Raw genomic sequence first — 14,917 nt, 5'->3', positions numbered from 1 at the left:
GTGACATGAATGCTGTGGCAGGAACGGAATAAATCTGCCAGTCTTGTCTGTTTTCCTGTGGCGCTGGGATGTCCTGTGTGGGTCATTGTGAGGCTGCATTCCTAGCCTGTGTCCTCACTGCAGCCCTATAACAGAATCAGCTGGGGCTTCAGCTGACCCTTGGAGCATGCAAGCAGCTCCCCACCCCCTTACCGCCACGGCGACTGGTAACATCCTTTATCCCCAATGCAGTTGTTCACGATGCCATTGTGTGTGTGACAAATACAACCGGGTTTATCACTCCCCCAGGAAGAGCACAGCGTGTGAATGTTTGCTTCACTGTTCTAAAATAGTTCACCTGTCAGAAATCCTGGCCAGTACTTGCTTGTGTGAGCAAGTGATCAAGAAAAGCAGAAGATATATAAATGTCATTTATGTCATAGCAAAATAATTGATTAAGCTGAATAAATTTGAGATGGAGTGTGCCAATACAATTCACATTTATTTGGAGGATGCTTTTACCCAAAGCATTTTACATCTGTAACCACCCATACAGCTAGGGTACCTTAAAGGACCAGCTGGGGTCAAGGATAGACCAGGAGCCCTGCCTCTGCAGAAGTAATCGCACAGCAGCACAATGACAACAAAGAGGTTGAAGAAGGGAGGAGTACTGTAGGCAGAGCAGACTTGAGCTATGGGTGGAGTCTTCTCATGGTCAGAATAAATATAGAATATCAAAACCGCGTTCCTGCAAATTAAGGCCTTAATTTTCCTGTCACAAATGGACAGATTTAGCACCACCCAGCTAGCCGTTTCTGCTGCCACATCACGTCTTCTGGAGCCCAGCCTAAGCCATCCGGTTTGAAAGAGACAACTTAAAAAAGAGGTATCTCTTTTGATCTCCCCTGCAAAGATAAAAGGCAGCACATTTCATTTATTTAATCTTATTATTACAAACTACTGCTTAGGCTTCAAATACAGAGTGTTTATCAGTTACACCCTTTCCTCAGCTCAATAATAAGGATAGAGGCTCAGTTCCGTGGTTTTTAAGTCTTTAAAGTAGTTTGGGTGAATGCAAGGTTGCATAGTTCTTTTTTTCCTTTACAATGCATTTTTGTTCTGCCCTCCACTGTGTTTTTGGAGTTAATGATGGCAATTTCTGAGAGTTAAGAATTTTCTAAGCATGGTTGTGTCAATTACAGAACTCTCTGAGGATCACTCTCGAAGAGAGGCCTTATTTACAGAAGTGTACAGATTCTTTCAATCAAGGCATCTTTTGTACGTCTGCAATCTCCAATTAAACCACAGGCTCCTCTACTTAAGACTGAAGATCTTAGCTCCATTGCTGGCTTGACAAGCCCTGGTCGGAACAAAGGAGCAGTCTGAGAGGTGGACACCCTGTTCTGTGGTTAAGAAAACATCGAAAGGAAGGCTATCAACAAATCATTTTTTCTCCCTGGCAAAACAGAGGTTTGCCAGTGAGGGCTAGAGAGGGACTGAAAAAGTCAAAAATTTCTTTCAATACACCATTAACCGTCTGACTTTGTGCCAAGTAAGTTCAACTTGGAACATTTCTACATGCATCCTTACTGACTGGCTGCCCGGTAGATCTTTATGCTGAAAAATTGACTCTGAGAACAAAGAGCATTAAGTTACTTCCTCTTTCACTTCCACTTTCATAGTTTTTTTCAAAGAGGAATCAGCCTACATTCTGAACAAATAATGTTACTCATGCTCCTGTTTTCTTTTGAAGCATTTTAGACAGTTTTTATTACCATTGTTATTAGCCTTCTTTTCTTGTTTCATGGAAAGTGACAATGGTACTCATGGATAACTGGAAACATTTAATGAGGTCAGTGTTTAAAAAACCGAAAATCTCTTTTCGAAAGTGATCACTAATAAGTTACTCCTACAGACTTTAAGTCATTAATCAGCTAATGTTATTGCAAAAAAAGAATCAATCCTGTTTTTACATGTAAATACATCCGTCCACTATGCAATATGGCTGGGAAGTCAGGTTAAATTAGAAAAATGCAACTGTGTTATAAAAGTATATAGCTGCGCTGCAGTAAACACAAGGTACTATCGTAGGCTTCCACCTCAAAGGAACAACTACATAAGTGACAACATGATAAACATTACTGCTGCCAGACATGACCTCAGAAGGCTCAGTTAAAATAGGACCTATTACTTTCATTTGAACAAACATGAAGCAGCATCTTTCAAAATCACAGATCTCTGTTATTTGATATTAGTGTAACTAATACAGCTTCACTTACAGTATGTATCTGTGGCAAATACAGGTTTTTTTTTACACAAAAAGCAGACCCTGAAACAAATTTTATTATAGAAACCATTTTAAGAAAGTGCAAATTGACCTACGCATTAACACTTTTAGAAAGCTTATTTACCGTGTGAGTACTGATTACCCCCCGCCTGATCCCTTTACTGTTTTCATCTGAGAATCAGAAACGTTCAGTTTGTCAGAAAAGCTTCAGATCCGCCCCCAAAGGGCATGTCAGAAGAAAGGGAATTAACTGTGCAGAAGAAGATATGAAAGGTTACAGACAAGAGGATGCCTTTCTGCCCATTCAGCTCTTTTGGTTGCTATTGGCTGTTTGCAACTAATAACTATATAATCCACTAAATAAAAGACACACCTAAAAGTTAAATATAACAGTGTGAGAATGGGGAACAGCTTTCACTTGAAAGCCTCCAGAAAACAATGCCTTTTAAACAGAGGGAGCATAATTTTCTTTAACACACAGTGTGCTGGTTTGAGATAAGCATGGCTTAATTGTGCTCTCAATGTTATATTAAAATATACTAAAGTCCATATTTTACTGTGTGTCTGACACTGCCAACAGCATTAACATATGAGATTACGAAAATGGCAATTATTGCAAATGATAAATGAATGCTTCATAAGAAGCAAACAACAGGGAAGGTCAGTAAGTTTGTTTCCTCTATGGCCATTATTCTACACTGTTCTGAAAAAGGAACGTATTTTAATTAGCAAACAAATTGACAATGACCACTGAGAGTGGTCACCGCCATTGGTGCTTAAGACTGAGTCATTGAGATCATGTTCACTGATTCTGAAACTCTGAAATTAATCTGCACCATTGCTGCAGACACATCTGAGTACCAGAAACATTCTGTTAACTCTATGAGAGTACCCGAAACAACTTTCACCACATATAGCTAAGTTTGCAGTAATATTTAACATCAAATCAAGTTTTTTTATAGCAAAACAATTGCAAAAATGCTTTCGAAGAGGGAGTGGTGAAAACAAAGCTAACAGCTCTACTTGGCTAAGCAATTCTATCATTGTTAATCAGACCTGATGTGATTCATATCACCTGAGTTTCAAGTGTTGTTTATACTGTATAATGCAAAACCATTGGAAGAATATGAGTTAAACAATACACTTAAAATTCAAAGGTTATATTAGTAGGAAAGCCATCGATCTAGAAAATGACATAACTTTAATTTCACTACAGGATTCTGCTGGATACCGTAACAGCTCTTTGAATTCAACACTTTGCATAAACACAGACTTCAGCCCAGGAGGCCCATATGACTTGTCACCAGCTGTGAAGAGCCTGACCTCATCGGCAGAAGCAATTTATCAGAACACACTCTGGTGTGAAGTAGGAGAAACAATCAATTCATAAGCTTGGTGGTAAATCTAATTGTGGAAGAAGTTACTGTTTTTCTTACCTTGGGACAGCTTTTGTCAAGATTCAGGACTCTGACTTTCTTTGAATTTTAATAATGTTGCAGCATATCCAAGGGGAGGGAAATGCCCTCTGGAGACAAAACCTTAAAGGTGACATCATACACACATGGGTATAGGCAGTAACCACTCCTTATGCGGTGATATTTATACTGGCTTAGACAGTGCAGGTGGGGGAAAGGAAAGTTTTCCAATATGTGCCATTTAAAAATAAAACTTAGAATCGATACTTTTTGTGTTTTTATGTATTGACTTGCAGATGTGAAACCTGCCCACGCACAGGGGAGAATGAGGAAGTGCAGGCAGACCTTTGGGCCACTTCCTTCCTTTATTGCCTCAAATGAGAAATGTCCATCACAAGGTAGGTACAACACAATACATAATACAATACATTTAACACAACATGACGACATATACAAGTAAGAAACATACAGGCAGAAATGAGAAAAACAATTTATCAGCTTAAGTAATCTTTACAATGTAGACAAAAAAATGGGTCATTGGTGTGTGAGATGCTGTACGTATGATACATGCAAAGATAAAGAGTAAAATATACAATCAATTGTCCAGCTGTTAACAGCTGTAGGGAATTTAAGATAACTTGCTATGCCCAGGTGAGCCAGGGCACTCAGCCCCCAGTCTCCGCGGTAAGCAGGGTTCACAATAGAAGGTGTACACTTCCTGGTGCCTTGAGGACTTGCTTAGGCCGGTGGTCATTGCCATCTGCCCCCACTTAAAGGGTAATTATCCTATCAACTCCTGGATATTGAAATTGATCTGCTTCCAGTCCAGTACTCTGACACTGAGCTTCCTTCTCTGCCAGCTCTCAATTCTTCTCGTGCCTTCACTGGGATTAAGCACTTAGATTCCTCAACCTGTCCAGTGGACACAGCATTATGTATATTTCATAATGTTACCTTGTTATAACATAACATTAACATAACTTAGTTCTATTGCACTTAAATCTGGGCAGTCTACATCGATGTCCTGAAGGAAGGAGCTCAGATTCACTGTGCAAGGGGTGGTCATGACAGTTGATGATACAGGCCTTCTGCACTATTTCTTTGGTATAGTTGTCACAGGCAACACAGTTCTTCAACCACCGAATTAAGGGAAAATTAAGGATGGTCAGATTGTGCAAATATAAAGCGTACAAGCAAGAGGAGGCTAACTGATCTGGGAATCAGACTCCGACAACCCTTTGCATCCTGAGCAGAAATATCTTTTTGTAATGTGGGGACCAAAATTGTAGAGATTATTCAAAATGGGGTATTACTAGTGCATTGCATTGTTTATGTTAAAATTTAGACTTAAACCTAGATGAATCTTAATCCTACTGTCCTAAATAATTCAGGAAAACAGGATTAACACTTCTACTCTTATATCATATGATCTTTAATGATAAAGTAGTCAGGATGTTAGTTTAGTATATCATCTGAAGTACATTACAGCACAGTGTGAACTGTCACTATATTAGGGCATTGGTGTTCAGACTTTTGATCTTAAGGGAATACTGCCACGTACCAGTCCACCGACACTAATTCTTATCTTTTAAGTTATAATGCCAGAAATCTAAAGTATCTTACTTTGTACTGTTGCTGAACCCTTTGATTGTTTTAAGAGAAATGTTATTCAAATGTTGCATTTGTTTTTAGAAATCACACCTCAGAAATCGATTATTGCTTTAGTCACTCCACGTCATCCATCATTTACAGTCTTTGGAATGAGGAACAGATCCTGACCACACAGAGGAAACCCATGCAAACACTTCAAGAACATGCAAACTCCATAAGGACAAGACCCCAGGTCTGGAATTAAATCCAGTTCCCCAGTGCCGCAAGGCAGTAATGTTAACCATTGTGTCACTGTGCCTCCCAATTTCGAACATATGTTTTTTTATATATAATCACATTTTTAGTATGACATAAGTATTCCATTCATCAATATTTTGAATACCTGTATGTTATTGAATTGATTGGAGAGGGCTGGCCATCAGGTACCAAATGGTGACTATTGGAGTAATACCACAAATGTTTGCAAAGACCTTATGTTGTGGACAGATTCTGTATTTAATATCTCAGCCGTGAGATAAAATACTTTAGAGAGTTCAAAGAAGGAAGCAAGCCACAAATAGGGCAGAGAATTTCAAAAAGATAGCCCTGGGACTTATCTAGCCTTAATCCTTTTGATTTTTCTATTTATTTACTCTTGCTCAGAAAGGCTTAAGGAAAAGTGCAGATATGGCCTTTAAAGCTTGTCACATTGTAAAATCATAGCCTAATCTCTGCAAGGGGATGGTACGTTGGATCAATTATCTTAAAATTCAGATTCCACACATTCTTTTATCTGACAGCTCCACAGTCTGTAGCATATTTCGACAGTCCAATAAATTAAATGTGTTTTTTTCTTGTGAAAACCATTACGTGTGTCATTTTTAAGATTCAAATAAAATTAACAGTTATGAAAAAAACACTGCTTGGCACACAGTGATTGAATAGGCCTGCTACTTCTGTGCAAACTTCATTATGAGTGAAGCAAATGAGAACAAATACTGATGTTTATTGGACTTTTTTATTGGACTGTGCAGAACAGGCCACAGCAGAGGTAACACCTCAGGGGGTGTGGCATTATCTGAGGGAGAGATAATGACAGTGTGAGGTGCTTTGAGATGGCACTCTCCATGAAAAGACGACCCATAAAATTAAAATGATTTTCAGCTTGTAAAAAAATGCCAGGTCTAACAGAGGCCATGTGTTGAGTTCTGTAAAGAAATCGTGATAATGCAATTTTAATAAACCATGAAAGCTTTCACGCCAAAAAAAATTCTGATGGAAATTTAATAAATACTCTTTAATATTTTTAGGTATCTTAATGGATTAGAGTTCAAAATATAAAAATTATTGAAATACAGATTAATATACTGTAATGCACAAAGGTGCAAGTGCAATAGGGATTCTGCTTTCATGATGAATTGAAAACAATTTGGTTATTGGAAACTGTTTCCTTGTGGGAAACAGATGTTAGTTTTATACGTCTTAAGTTGATACGCAGCTGTTACTTTAACCAGACTTTCCTAATTCAAAAACCTCTGCAACAACACCCATTTGCTAGAATTATTGAATTATTTGTTTATTAAAATAACATTCCTAAAGGGCCAAATGGGTGTCAATACTGTAGTTTATAAATAAGTAACATATTTGTTTAAAAGAAAAGCAGTTAGCATTACATTTTCTTTAAGCTGCCACATAAGGCCCTACAGTTCTAAATTAAACAAAGCAATTTTAATAATATCAAGCAGAGCCTGCAAGTCAATCTACTGTTTTATTTTTAAATAATAACAGTACCTGCACTTTACTTTGCCTGTTTTTAATTTGACTGGAAGCATGGAATGGAAAAAATAAAATATTCCAGTGTCTCAAAAATCCCTAAAGAAGGGAAACAAAACATTTGTGAGACAAGTAAAACTTTAACAGGGAAAGAAAAACAGGAGCAGTCTGTTAGGTTCTAAATAAGTTCTAAATTAGTTAGTCAATTAATGTAACATTCTGATGAATGGCGTTTGCCAATGCTAAGTACTGATACTCCTGCTAATACTAGGAGACAGTCAATGGTTTCTCTGTCATGAGAAAAACTGCTGTGCAAAATGTTTTCTGTGCTGTCAGTGTTCTTCACAGCTCACTCCCTGTAAATGTCTCAAAGGAAGGCACCTCATACTCGGTAAATATCTGCAGATTAAATTCTTACCCAATAACAACATTGCATTTTCTATTTATTTACAGCACTCTAGCTCAGAAAAGCTAAAGGAAAAGTGCAGATATGGCTTTTAAAGCTAGTAAATAAAAGCATTAAGGTCAGTACCTGTTCACACTAAAGCAGAAAGTCTGCTTTAATTTGGAGCACTTATTCTTTGTGCCCCTAGATGTTTTACAACATTTTATGACAATAATTAGTTAAAGCACTTTATTTTTCAGTTTATGAGCAGCAATTCACCAGCTTCAACAGAGTGACTGTCATGTATGCTGCACTGAGATTGAGCTGATGAGACTAACTCAAGTGGATCAGATCTAACACCTCATAATTCATTTCAGCCCTTTCGAAACCTTCCTTTAAGGCTAGAGACTCATACTTAACTAGGTTAGAATGTGAGGATTAGCAATTATATCTTGTATAAACCTGTGCCTGAAAATAAATAGTCTTTAAAAATGGATGACAGTGTCCAGAGCACTAATAAAACTTAGTACAGAAGGTGCAGTAAGATTATATCTCGTACCTGTACCAGCCGTATCTTACTGTACAGGTTGCTTTGCCAAGCCTTCTGCTTACACTCACAATATTCAGAAGGTAAATGAAAGTGAAAAAATCAAAGTGCAGAAAAACATCCTGCAGGTACAGAAAGGAAAAGTGAAACTAGTACTGGAAAAAAAGGAATTTCAAATGGATTCAATTTTAGAAATCGTGCAGAAAACTCCTTTTAATTTGTCCTACTAGTCTTTAAATTGTTATGGAATTTTTATTTTGTCAGCACAACATTTCAGACCTGAAGTTTCTTTAGGAAGGTATTTAGTTCCAGTAATACCCAAACGATTGCATTTAGCCATGTTTTCAAGACACTTAAACCTGATTTATAAAGATCTCTTCATCATGTGCCCACGGCTGGAAAGAAAGTGAAGAATGCAGACAAAAAACAAAGATGTGGTTTTCAGCTGAGTCTTCTTGGAAGAGACTGTGAAATATCTCATAAAGGCCTTAGAGAAAGCATTGAAATCAGACTACCTAGAAAGACTCATGTGGTGCAACAACTACAAATTTAAAAATTAATAGTTTTTATTTTCCAAAAATGAAGGATTGAAGTTAGTATCCTTAATTTTTCCTTCATTCTAATATCAGCTAGATACTATCCAAATGCATGTTTGTTTTTTTTAAATGGAGTGTATATCGTGCTGTTAAATGCAATGCTCTTACTGCTCTCTTTTAGAAACTCAACATAATTTGATATGAGAAAATCTTAAGTAACTTACAGGTATTCCTTATACCTACAGCTATAAGGGCTCTGAGGAAATGAACCCTATCAGCAGGTTCATTTTCTAAAGTGTCACCAGGCAATTTCCCCAAAAATTTGTTTTGAGTTTGGGACAATGCCATTGGGCATTAAATACCAGGTTCTCTAGAGTAAACTTGTGGAACTACATGGGCACTTCAATGTCAGGTCCTTAATAACTATATTCTTGGAAATACCTATTTCTATTCAGTTAGGGATTAAGTGATTTTTTTTCCAGCAGATGGTGAATTTCTGGCAGACGGGTGAAAAGCAACACCCAGTTTTCATGTTCAAAATATTTCTGTCAATATTAACTTACAATTTTAGTTTCCACAAAAAATAACCCTTGTGTACATTACTAGAAGGAAATATTAAAGGTCTCTGTCAGTGCTGCTGTTCTATTTTTCCCCTGATGAATATTTTAAATAAAGATGACTCATACTTCTTAGGTCATAGTTCTCATCCAGCACACAGAAAGGATAAATATCCTGTAATCCTGTAACTTATTATACAAAATGCCAAATGATTAGTGAAAAAATTGAAATCTTTCCCACATAACCTGCAAGCACTTATTTGGAAAATTATTGCTAAACATGTAGAGTGATCCTGTAAGCTTAGAATAATAAAGTTTATTTCTGTTCCCTAACAGCCTCTTGTCTTATCACTTCATGTGACTATGCACTCAGTCTCTTTGGTTTGTCTTTTGTACTCTAACGGCTTCAATTACGACAGTAGTGCTCAGTAATATAATAGTAATAACAGCAACAATGACAACAGCAACAACAACAATTAAAAATAAACAATAGAAAATACGCAAGATAAACACAATGCAAATACAACGAGGAGACAGTAGATGGTGGTATAAATACAATAGGAGCAGAGGGGTAAAGAAGAGAACCAGTTAAGTAAAGGCTCTTCTAAAGAAGAAGGTTTTGAGTTTGGATTTGAAGGAGTTTAGAGAAGGTGACTCACTGATATCCTTAGGGAGAGAGTTCCAGAGCTTGGGGGCATAACAGGAGAAGGCCCTGTCACCCATTGAGGAGATCAGAACTAGAGGAGCAAAGGTTGTGAGGTGGGGAGTAGGGCGATAATAGCTCAGACAGGTACTGAGGTTCCAACCCATGCAGAGCCTTATAGGTGAGCATAAGGATTTTGAAGTCGACATGAAACTTGACAGCAAGCCAGTGCAATGACTCCAGGATAGAAGTAATGTGATCACTGGTCAGGATTCTGGCTGCTGAATTTTGGACATATTGGAGTTTTTTCCAATGTGAATTTCGGTACCCCCGCAAGTAGAGTATTACAGTAGTCAATTCGGGAGAAGACAAATGTATGTATAAGCTTTTCAGCCACAGTTAGGAATTACATAGGGTGTAGTCTAGCAATATTTCTGAGGTGAAAGAAAGATGTTTTAACAATATGATGCACACGTTGGTCGAATGTAAAGCCTGAATCAAATACCACCCCAAGGTTTTTCAATTTAGACTGAAGCTCAAGTACAGTACCATCCACAGATAGGGTTACAGGATTGGCTTTACGAAGTTGATGGGGGAGCCAATAAGCATGACTTCAGCGTCGAAAAACAGCACTAAGATCAAGAACAATTAGGACAGAAAGAGAACCAGAATCAGAAGCTATGAGAAGATCATTAGTGACTTTGTTCAGGGCAGTTTCTGTGCTGTGAAGTTGACGGAAGCCAGATTGGAGGGGTTCGAGAAAGTTATTTACAATGAGGTGGTTATGTAACTGAAATGAGACAGCACGTTCTAGAAGTTTTGCAAGAAAGGCTAAGTTGGAAATGGGGAGAAAATTGTTTAGATTGTTGAGAGCCATGTTTGGCATTTTTGGCACGGGGGTAATGGCAGCAGTTTTGAGGACCGTTGGTACAATGTTGGTACCGTTGCTCAAGGAGTCATTTATTATATTGAGGACAACTGGGCAGAGAGAAGTGAGACAGGACTGAAATAAAGTGACGGGAATGGGATCTAATAAAGAGGTGATGGACTTCATGTGTGAAACTAGTAAGAAATAATATAATGTAATAAAAAATAATATAATAAGAAACAATATCATACATGAAATATAATGATTTATTTTCTCTCTAAAAGTTTTATAAGGTGTTTAATCAGCTGAATCAGGTTTACATTAGAATTGTTCTTTGGTGTGACTGCTGTGTTGGTTTTGTACACCAAGAGATTGGTAAAGAATGTTTCAATGTTTTCAATACATCTCTGAATGTAAACTTGCATAGGTCATTCTTTCCCCAATCTTTCACCACAGAATCTGACATTAAGTTACAGGAACATGATATTTTGCAAACAGTTAAAGATTTCCATTGGTAAATCATGAATGGCCTGTTGTATAACAGTACAGAACAAACAGTTATAGGATGCAATGGGATTCATGTTAAGTGTTAAGTCACAGAATTAAAACAGTAAACCTTTTAAATTCCTAGGGACAACAAACATCGTGCTTAGTCTGTTTCCTGATCCAGCAAAAGTGATTTATTTTGAAGCACTTACCACCAAGTTAATCCATGCAGAACGTTATTTTTTCTTGTTTACACAGTTTCTTAAGCAAAGGTGTGGTTCAACATTAATATTAGGGCAGTAAAGGGGTGTTATGTCTGGATCTAATGTAACTACAAGGGAGTGAAGAGGTCTGACTGTGAGCACAAGGCTTCCTGAGCCTCTTCTCCTTTACAAAAAGACAGATGAAGCCACAATTAACTTGATTATGTAAAAACTATATTCTTTCAATGCCCTGGGATTAGGTTTGTAGAATGCTTTCAGTTATAGCTTGAAAAAAGAAAACAATTACACTCGTGTGAAGTTGGGAATGCAATTGTAGCAGAGTTGTAAACCATACAGGTTTAATATGACAAAGAAGCAATGCAACTTGTACTACAGGTTAAGAATCAGTTCACACGAGTCCCCTGGTGCAGAAAGAAAAACTTTAACAGTCACATACAGGCATAAAAGAACAAAATGGCTGTAAAACTATGTAAGATATTTCTGCTGTTGCATAAAAATGTGAACTTCAATTAACTGCAAAAAACACAGTAAAAATTAGGTTAAAACTCGAAATGTAAAACAACATGTAATTTTTCCTTCCTGGCACAGTATACTTAAGCAGAGTCTCCCAGAGCAGTGGAAGCAGGAGAACAAAGCTTCAGTTATGCCTGACCCAGGTAAGACTCAATGCCATCTTCTGTGTGTGAGGCGTCTTGGACTGATTTCTGAATTTGTTCCCATGGTATTTTCTAACATTTACAACACACCTGATAGCTGATACATTATTTAATATCATTTTAAACAACAGATTGATCAAATATGCTGCAAAATACACACACTGAAATACAGTACGTCATTATGCATTTGATGATAATCATAGTCATCATCATCCACCCCTTCTTTGTGGAAGAATACATTTTTCAAGGCAATGTTAACGCAAAACAATGCAAAAAGTAATAAATCAAGAACTGCGTAGGTCACACTGGCACATTAGAGAAGAAGCTTAAACACCAAAGCAACACGGGGTACTGTATAAGCAAAACGTACAGTTCTTATAACAATTAACAACAACAATTCCTTGTTTTTGTCTATTGTATGCACAATGCTTTTCATCCCCAAGGATCACAAAGAGCTTTTCATATAATAAGAAGACTCTCATCCTTCACACCTATTTTCTTCTCTTCTCAGCATGGAATAAACCTTTACCTGTTCCTTTGCAGCCTACGCATGCTGACACAGCTCCCTACTTGAACCACTTAATTAGTGAAAAACAATTTGACACTTCAAATGATACCCATCACTTCAGCCTTTCTGAATAAGGCCTTGAGTAGTGCAATCAGGATGTAAACTGCCATCGTAGCTAAACTTCACACTCGCTCATAACATTACAAACAGCTCCTGGTTTCCCTACCAATCTACAGTATCAGTTTAGTAGAGTTCCCACCAGGGTGATGCACTTCTGCCATTCTGCACCAGCAGTTCCACTGTACAGTGGATCAGGAGAAGTGAGAAATTGTTTCAGCAACTGAACTAGGGGTTATCTTTAGGAAGATCAGAATGTCCAAACACAGACAGGTAGAGTATATAGCAATGACAGCGGAGTTAAAACACCCATACTCTTACAACATGCTAAACGTGTTAAACATGCTATTCAGTATTCTAGAGCACCTCCAATTTCACCAACTAGTGAGTATTGTGGAGTGATGTAACATTTCACTCTGTGCCTTACATACTTAGTAAGCCTGGGGAGTTCTGGGCCAGTGTTCAGCAATAGAATCATGTGGCTTTTATAAACTGAGAAATTAATCCATTAAAACATAAGCAATTACATAATAATTCATAACGCATTACCATACAGAGTTCAAATTTAACCACAAGGTGGTGAAAAAAAAATTGAATCAGCTTTTAGATGAGCGGGGGAACAATCCTTTGACTAATTAGTCTTTCTATTCCAAAATATAATTAAACCAGCATTAAATAAATTAAAAACACTAGCTTATAATAGGCTATGTTTAAGGCAAAAATACCTATAGTCTTGAATCTGCAAGGCTTTTTGATTCAGGCATTCAAAATAATTAAATACATTGACAAAGAAAGCCACTGTACAACTTTGAAATCTACCAAGGCCAGTGGACAAAATCATAAATTCAGAACAAGCTATCATAGGGCACTTTCATTATAGGATACGAGTGTTTCAGCTTCTTTGATCATCTGTGTTTACCTGCCTCTTAACCCACCTGCAGCTAGGCAAACACCTCAAATGATACCCATTGTTTCAGGCTTTCTGAATAAGACCTTGAGTAGTGCAATCAGGATGTGAACTGCCACCCTAATAACACTGGCTCATAACATTATAAACAACTCCTGGTTTCCTTTCCCGTCTGCTCTCTTTGATGTTGGTCCTGGTTGGCTAGGATTCTTCCAGGGCAGCTACTAACAATTAAAGTAAGCCAAATGGATTAAGTAATGAAAGACTCACATTGAAGACCTACATTGAAGACCTTTCTCTCCAGGCGTGTTTATCAAAAACAAAATGTTCAGCAGATAACAAACTGGAGTTAAGGTCAGACCCACTGTTTAACGATGTGATCTACAGCTAATCTATAGCTAATGCTGCTGTTTTAAATTAACATTTTTTCCCCTTCATCGTTCTGTATATATCGGTCAGCACTCGAAACATACAGCGGAGGAGTTTATCAGAAGAAGAAAAAAGAAAATCGCAGACCAAGTTAATCTCCAGATTTAAATTCAATCCAAATCAATACATGAAGAAATAATTTAAGTCCAAAAACCCCAAGAAATCAAACTGACTACACCCAAGGCTTGGCAAAGCATCTCAGCTGAGAAAGAGTTTGGTGAGGTCTGGGGGGTTTTGTGAAAATTGTGCATATATAACCTCAAAGGGCTATGGAACCAAATACTGACTTTCACACTGTGAAATGTACTTAAACTGAATGTGTCCCATTTCTTATTGTCACTTGACATAAGCAGGTAAAATACAAAACATGTTTGTTCTGATACGACTAAATGTATGCATGAAACGACCTCAAAACAAAATGTATATTTAGTAGATTTTATTGTATATAGATCTTAATACATTAATTTCATTATATTATGTGACTATAAAGATTACAGTTTTGATTTTGCTGTATTAATATTTCCAGAGGACTCTTTAGATCTAAACGTCTTCTAACATACAGAAGATTATTTGCTGTAATCAATTTGTATATCTTTTCAAAAACAAGGTCAGTCTTTGGGCAGTTTGTTTCAGTTTTTCAAATGGAGCAACTCTTAAGTCAAATAAAAAGTACACTGTTTATGCTACACAGCATGCAACATTAATTCAGATTTGTAGGAAGTAAAGTTTTTGTTCATTTACAGATGATTACAGCGATTCAGTTACCTTCAAGAGCTTCATTCTTCAGCGCAAGCATGACGTAAGTCCTACTGATACAATTATCTGATTATCTCCAGGATGAAAGAGTAAAATCAAACAATTTACTCTTCTGATGAAGAGTAAAGACTTAGTTATAAGTGGAAAAAAATGATAAATTTATAGCTAACTGACTAGACAAGCTGGACCACTCTACTCAGACCAGTTTCTATGAGTTAAACTCTATATAAATAAATGTCTAGATACTGTACATG

Source organism: Lepisosteus oculatus, chromosome 4 (assembly GCF_040954835.1).
Source record: "Lepisosteus oculatus isolate fLepOcu1 chromosome 4, fLepOcu1.hap2, whole genome shotgun sequence".
In the NCBI taxonomy this organism is placed as follows: domain Eukaryota; kingdom Metazoa; phylum Chordata; class Actinopteri; order Semionotiformes; family Lepisosteidae; genus Lepisosteus; species Lepisosteus oculatus.
This window is presented reverse-complemented; position numbering follows the sequence as displayed.